The following is an 8,075-nucleotide window of genomic DNA, read 5'->3' on the forward strand; positions in this document are numbered from 1 at the left end:
AATCAGCTGATATGAACACATTTTTTGACTTGACAAGAAATAAAGTGTAGTTTAAGAAAGACACACACTTCAGTGCAACTGAACCAACCCCAGAGACACTGAAATGGTCACGTTCATAAGCACAGACACACAGTTTTAGAGTTTGTTCAGGCCTAAACTCACCTTTAATCAGCTGATATGAACTCATTTTTTACTTGACAAGAAATAAAGTCTAGTTTAGGACAGACATCCACTTAAATTCAACTGAAACAAACCAGAGACGCTGAAATAATGGTGTTTATGGGCCGAAACACACAGTTTTAGAGTTTGTTCAGGCCTTAATTCACCTTTAATCAGCTGATATGAACACATTTTTTACTTGATGAGAAATAAAGTGTGGTTTAGGGCTGAGAATACACCTTAATTTACCTGAAACAAACCACATACACTCAAATCATGATGTTTTAGCAGCACAAACACACCGTTTTAGGGTGTTTTTTTGGCTAGAATTCCCCCCAAACAGCTAAAATTATAAAAATTAAAAAACTCGACAGGTAATAAAGTGTGGCTTAGGGTTGAGAATCCAACTAAATTCAACTGAAACAAACCCAGAGACACTGAAATAATGATGATATTGAAACAATACACAAATTTAGAGCTTTATTGGTTGCAATTCCTCTCAAATAGCTGAAATGAACATATTTTTTTTAACTTGATAAACAATAAAATGTGGTATATGGTTGAGAATCCAACTGAATCCACCTGAAACAAACCCAGAGACATTTAAATAATCATCCTTTTCCAGAAGAAACACACCGTTTTACAACTTTTGTGGCATAAATTCCCCTCAAGCAGCCGATATATGTATATTTTTTCACTTGACCAGCAGTAAAGTGTAATTTAAACCTCTTCACTGAAACAAACAGAAAAAAAAAATATCTCCAGAGACTAAAATTATCATCATAATGAATCAGAAACACAGTGTTAGAGCTTTTTAGGCTAAATTTTTGGCTTGACAAGCAATAAATCGTGGTTCAGAGCTCATAATTCAACTCTACACTAAAACAGACACTGAAATAATGATACTGATGAAGCAGAAACATGCAGTTTTAGAGTTAAACGCTAATATTACCTAATAATTTGTAGTTTAGGGCGTAAAATTCAGCACTGCACTAAAACAAACCCAGAGACACTGAAATAATGATCACAATAATGCAGTTTGGGGGCTGAAAGTCCTCTCAAACAGCTGATTTGGACATGTTTTACGTGTTTAATGTGTTTAACGTGTGTGTATGATGCTGCAACAAGGAACAAGAATTCAGCTCTGCACTGAAATAAACCTAGAGACACAGGTTTCACAGTTTTTGGCTTGTTTGTTTTTAGCTAAAACTCCCTCAAACAGCTGAGAAGGACCTTCTTTTTTTAATTTGGGAAGCAATAGAGTGTAGTTTGTGTTTAAGGTGTAGTTTATCTGATGCACAGTAGCAATGGTGACATGTTTACTGTCTGTTTCTCTTTGGATAAGTGAGATTAGTTGTTATTCTTTGGAAACATACACGATTTTTACCTGGAACCTTCTGTGAGAGACGTTCAAATATACATTTAAAGTCAAAATATGACAAACACTGACATGATTAAACCCCATTATTGTCATTTAAGTGCATTCTGCAACAGAAAAAGTGGACAAAATATTTCTCTATAGCTTTATTTGTTCCAACTAACTTAGTGATTTTGTGCTCTGCAGCATAAACGTCACACGACTGCACACAGGTAACTGAGTTTTCCTCGTCTTTATCACACTTTTATTGGTTATATAATCCACAGACAGCACAAACCTCACCTCGGAGCCCCCGTGGACCCCGTCTCACTCCTCCGCCCACCAGCCACCCACCGCCAACGCCGGGACGACTCGTCAGCCTGACAGGATTATCTAAATCTGGGGAGATTTACATCCAAACAGAGGCCAGACTGTGAAAAGATGGACTCCCGCTGTTGTGAGACACCTTATCTGCCAGACATTTACATTCAGACAGACTCACAAAAATGGACAACACTTACATAGCGCTTTTCCACGTTAGCGGCACTCAAAGCGCTTTACAATGTTTTCTCATTCACCCATTCACACACACATTCACACACCAAACGACTGATTGAGTTAAAAACAACGCTCTCAGGATGAAGCTGTTTCATGATCGATAAAGTAGCTTAAGTGGTTGGGTACTTAGAATTATTTACACCCTCTTTGTTAAGATTCTCTGCACATAGCTGCATAAAAAAGCATCAATATGACTACACTGTAAAAAAAATTTTAAAAAAATAAAAATCTTGTAAAAATTTTTTTTTTAAATTTTTTAAAAAATGATGAAAATCTGGCAGTCAGTGTGCCAGAAAAAAAAAGTAAAAAAAAAATTAAAACAGTGAAAATACCAGCAGAAATCTGTAGAATTATGATATTTTTAGCTAATTTAAACACTGTAAAACTTTATCATTTTATAGCCACACACTCTAGAAAAAAAATTAATATATGTAAAAAATAAAGTATTTTTTTGTTGTTTGTTTGTTTGTTTTAGGTGAACATTATTTACAGTTTTGGCCCTCTTTTTTTTTAGGATGAACATGTGAAATAATATTTTTAAAATTTTGCTTTACTAGCTATTATCTGTAATTGGAAAAAAGGAAAAATCTGTAAAATACCAGTCAAAGAAATATCTACAAAAAATATGTATTTTTTGCCAATTTAGTTAAAAAGTTTAAAAAAAAAAAAAAAAAAGCAAGAAGTTTATTTTTTTTTTTTCTGTGAGGTTTACTAGTTAACTTCGATAAAGCAATATTTAAAAAGAGATTTTTCAATTTTTTTGTATATATATATTTATATATATATATATATTCTTTTAAACAATGGCACATATTACAATAGCTTGAAGATAGTCCTGTTTGTTGCTGGATGCTGCTCGGAGGTCAGGAGGTCAGATTGTGTTGCTCCTGCATCACTGTGGCTCGATGCCCAGTTTAGCCTCAGCTGGCGTCCCTCCGCTTCACATCAACACACTGAGGACTCTGCTGTCTGTCAGTTCAGGTAACAGCAGCTTCCACTTGGCAGCTGCTGCCCTCAGTCAGAGCGGAGCGAAGTCTGAGACGCTGGAGGCAATAAGCAGCCACGAGATAACAGCAGAGAGACCGAAAGTCCTGCAACCACCTGAAAAAGTGACCAAAGACACCGAATACCAAGACTTACCAAAACCGAAGAGCAACCAAGCTGTTTCAGAAACCAAAACGTGTGACTTTATAGATAATTTGTGCTGAAATATTTCCTTTTTTAATGGCGCTGTTCGTGTTGTGCTGCTTGTAAAATGGTATCACATGAATATTTATGTTTTTTCATCATTTTTGATGCCAAAAGGAGTAAAAAAAAACAAAAAAAAAACATTGTAAGAACAAAGTGACATTAGATAAGAAACCCCTTGTCTGTGCTGTCTTATAAAATATATTGTTTTGTTTTGGAACATTTGAAAAAACAGTTTGGGTATTTTTGAGTAAATTGTGTATTACAGGCTGTTTTTTCATTCTTTGCTATTTCATGCTTCTATACATAATTTAGGTAAATCTTTTTTTTTTTTACTTTTGGTCTGCTAGTCGTGGGAAATGACTATAAAACCAAAGCTTACAATGATAAAATAAATAAAAATAAATCATATTTTCCAGCCTAATTTTCCATTATTCTTTCTAGGCTCAACCAATACGCTGATACAGAAACTATGTTTGTTGTATTCTGTATTGTATTCTTCATATATATTTAGATTTTCCTTTTTTGTACACTGTGGGATTCATTTCAGTTTCTCTGTATTTACTGCACATGTAGAAATATTGACAATAAAGTTTGCTTTGACTTTGTCCAATATGCCAATTACTGTAAAAATATATCTAAATAAATTGTAGGGAAAAAAATCATAGTATGAAACAGTCCACATGTCACACTGGCACATACAAATATATGGCCATACTCTATAAAAAAATCCACTTTAATGATTGTGATGAACTTTTTTACATTTCAAACATTATTTTTGACGAGTTGGTTTGACATAATAATACGGGTAATTGCATATAATATTGGATGTCATTTAAACTCAACTTTGCTGTTTTCAAGATGTGAATATTGTTCGTTCAAATACACAAATGCACTTCAAAATAAAATTTAAAAAAAGTTAAACAGACTAAATGAGCTACTACATGAACAAAAACTACTTACGAAAAACTAATTGGAGCAACTTAATTTTTTTTTTTACATTTTTGTCAACTTAAAAAATGGTGTTCATGAAAATTCCTTAAAATAATGTAAAAAAAACACGAGTTGGAACAACTTAATTTTTTTGAGTGATCAACCTAAAAACTTGCATAGATTATAAAATCAGCTGTAATTTAAAAAAAAAGAAGAAAAAAAAAATCTCCTTGACAGTTGAGGAAAAGCTCATTCCTGTAACTCAATGTGGTTTGTTGGTCGAACATAATTTCATTACGGTTTGTCTGATTCTGTTGGTTCGCAGGAGGAAACCTAAATGTCTCAAGTAAATTGGTAGAACCTGTGGTGCTGTTGGAATAAATGCAAACTAAGTTCTTGTTTGACTACAAACTGGTTCGTCTGAGCTTTAAGTCTCATGATTGAACCCGTCGGATGAGACGATACCTGCATGCGAGGAGCCACGCCGATGATTAGCAACACAAAAAACATCGTTTACAAGCTGCCATCATGTTGACTTTACAGCCAGCAGGAGGTTTCTTTTTGCATAATTAATCAATAAGTTGATTTAAAACAAAATCTGTGGCATATATCAATGTAAACACCACTACATATGAAAACTGTAATGTTTAATCCGAGCATCCCAAACACAGCAGTCTGAACTGGAAACAGAAGGAATGAACTCTCAGTCAACCATGAATTGGGCAAACTGCCAAATCAGCCCTAAATAAGCTGCTGTCGCTGTTATTACTGGAAGAACCGCATCTGTATCCAGCTACAGTCCTATTATGCAATGAAATAATTCGCCTGTCAGTGTAAGATTACCTCGGTGCCTCCCTCCACACGCAGACATGTTTAAAGAAACTGACTCATGACTGAAGCTATTAAATAAATATAGGTCAAAGAGTGTTTCTGTTTAATTATATTAGGAAAATACAATGTTTTAAGTCAAAATTGGCTCCAGAAGCATTAAAAAGACTTTAAAAAAGGGTATTTATCCAGCGACATTACCTGATAAAAGCCACTTTAGACCTGAACTGTGTCGTTTTTCTGATGTAGACGGTCACATATAAACGTCATTAAAAGCTTATATCAGTAATCACATACAGTAGCAATAAAAACAGCACATTTAAAACATAAAAAGAGAAACATAGGTTTGTTTACTGTCTCATTTTCTTTGGAAATGAACTTGATTTCCATCTCAAACCTGCTGCCAAAACATTCAAATGCTGAATAATTGACCAGGTATTAAAAAAGAAAAAGGAAAAATCCGTAAAATACCAGTTAAAAAATACGTTTGTCCTTACCATGTATATCTATTCTTTCAGGTAATGAAAACCATTTGTAAATTAATGATATTTTTGCTGATTTAAATGCAATAATTGAACCTATTTGCTGAAGCCTGTAAGAAATACCAGTTTAAAAGTTGTTTGTGTTTAATTACATGAGAAAAAGAACACAGTTTTAAGACAAAAGTGGCTCCAGAAGAATACAAAACACTCAAATATATATGACAGTGACTGACAAAGAGCCAACATGGACCAGAAATGTGTCAGTGTTCTGGTGTAGAAATGTAAATATCAATGTTGTTAAAAGCTCATACAGTGAGTTGCATATAGTAGCAATAAAAACAGTTGCATGTTGAAAAAAAAAAAAATTTAAATACACATGATTTTCACCTCAAATCTTCTACCAGAGCAACACTGATGTTCTATTGTACAGTTAAAAGCTGCACATGCTCAGTTGGATTTTAAATTTCTCATTGGAACACAATCAAACACACATCATCCTGCAGGAAAGCTCAGACTGTAACTCATTAACATCGACTGTTGTTGCTTCACACGAGGCTGCTGGCTGTGCGTTCACAAAAAAATGTGGTCGGGCCTCTTTCCCTGGAAGCTGCCGGTCCACGGCGCAGAAAGTGTTGCCTGAAGGCTTCTCACGCCCTGTTTGCAGTCATGACTCAGGTACGTCTGCAGCAGGAAAAGGTTGCCCGAGGTCGGAAGAAATGAGGCCGCAAAGAGGAACTAACTTTTCCCGTCTGTGGAGGGCGGAGCCGAGAAAGTTGGCAGAGCAAGTCGGCGCTCAGGGTGGCACAGATACCAGCAGCATGTGGCCTGTTTCACCAGGAAACCGGCTTCAGATCCAAACATATCCCAACCTTTGCGCTCATATTTTAGATAATAGATGGCTCTGTGTGTCATTGCTGGGAAACAAGCCAAGAGTCAGTCATAAGCCAATGAAAAAATACTTCATATTTACAATGGAACTCACTGAGGACTTTACCATTTCTTCAAATGTTTACATTTTTCATTCATATACAGGCTAGAGACACTTTCGACTGTATTTCAGCCCAGTTTACCAACACAGCCTCAGTAATGACAAGGATTACCACCTTTCTGATAAACACGTCACTCCTCTTTATATAGCACAAACAGGTCCAGCCAAAGTGCTTTACAACCGTGAAACTGACCTCATAAGTTGTAGTGTTAAGGTTCAGAAGATCTACCTGTTAACAAAGCTAAAGCTGTATGAGCTACGACAAGATAAGATAAAATCCAAGTTTCCTATAACAGCTGGGAAGCTTTTACTGTTCTGGTGGTAAATGTCCACAGGATCCATCATTTCCACTCTTCCAATTTGCTAAAGGAGGATTTCGGGTCGTGTCAACAGGTGACATTTCCCACGACTGTTTGCAGAAACTTGAGCTCAAGGCTACTTCACTCAAATCAGGGTCATCCAAACTCTGAAAAACTTCTAAACTGACCATTCATTCTAAAATTAAATACAATTTCTCAACAACACCTTTTCAGAAACATGTTTTGGTGAACTGTTGTCCAATTTTCAGCAAAAGTGCCTACACAAGCCGCCATGTTGGTCCGGGGTGAAGCGTCCATCTGATCAGGAAGCGTTGATGCGATGATTGGTTTCCTGTCGGTTATCTAGCGCTGCTGGGTTTTACGTTTGTCCAGCCTTCAGTGTCATCCAACGATTCATTCATTGAGACGTCTCCATTTCCTCCAATAAATGATTAAACAAAACCAAAAAATATTTAGAAACTTTTGACTCCATCTTGTCAAAACAAGTAAAATCTCAGCTTTTGCTCTGAATGTCAAGTTTTTTGAGATTGGTGCGAGTAAAACCAAAGTTATGAATTCTGCATCCGTACATACACCAGCATTTTGCGTGAATTCTTGTCCATGCGGCGACCATCCTACAAGGCCAGTACAACGCGTACAAAATACGTAGATTCAACCAACTACGCATGAATCCAAGTAAGACGTCGCAGCAAACTCTAACAGACAAGAAAGATAGTTTAACAACAGCAACTGTGGCAGCTGATGATTACACTGTTGGATGTCAATACTGGGTCATCGACATTTTATTCCAACAAATGCTAAAAGAAAAAAAGAAAAAATTCTGGCTCCAGCTTCTCAAAGGAACTTTGCTTGCTTGAGGAATGTATTGATGAATACAGGAAGTCCTCTGCAGTTCAGAACACCTCACTGAACAACACTCAGAACCTTCCGTGACCTTTGTAGGCCGTCGAAGGAAGCCGCCCCTGAACTGGACTACAGCTTGTAAACGTAGCATGTTAGCATGCTAAGACTCGCTAGTTAGCAGTAAGCACAAGAAAACATGTCTGTGAAGATTCTCAGTCATCCAGGTCATGGTTATTCTCGTAGTTCAATCGTAGCAACTGGACTTGCTTGAGTTTCTTTCCACCTCTCATTCAAGAGGCTTCATCAGGTCTGACTGACTAGTTGGGAGTTCCAGATACTACATTACACGACACTGCATAGTATGTGGAACTCCCAGCTAGTCAGTCAGAACTGATGAAGCCTCTTGGATGAGACGTGGA

The 8,075-nt window shown here is 36.4% G+C and overlaps 1 long non-coding RNA gene across 1 annotated transcript in view; it reads left to right on the forward strand.

The window, feature by feature from the left end:
* LOC103365448 (uncharacterized) overlaps positions 1-2,534 on the forward strand; it is a 16,510-nt gene extending 13,976 nt beyond the window's left edge. The window contains exon 2 of the long non-coding RNA XR_520607.1: positions 1,804-2,534. This is a non-coding gene — a long non-coding RNA (uncharacterized LOC103365448). The remainder of the gene's footprint in view (positions 1-1,803) is intronic.
* Positions 2,535-8,075: the final 5,541 nt, after the last annotated feature.

This window comes from Stegastes partitus, unplaced genomic scaffold (assembly GCF_000690725.1).
Source record: "Stegastes partitus isolate 25-593 unplaced genomic scaffold, Stegastes_partitus-1.0.2 Scaffold841, whole genome shotgun sequence".
Taxonomy (NCBI): Eukaryota; Metazoa; Chordata; class Actinopteri; family Pomacentridae; genus Stegastes; species Stegastes partitus.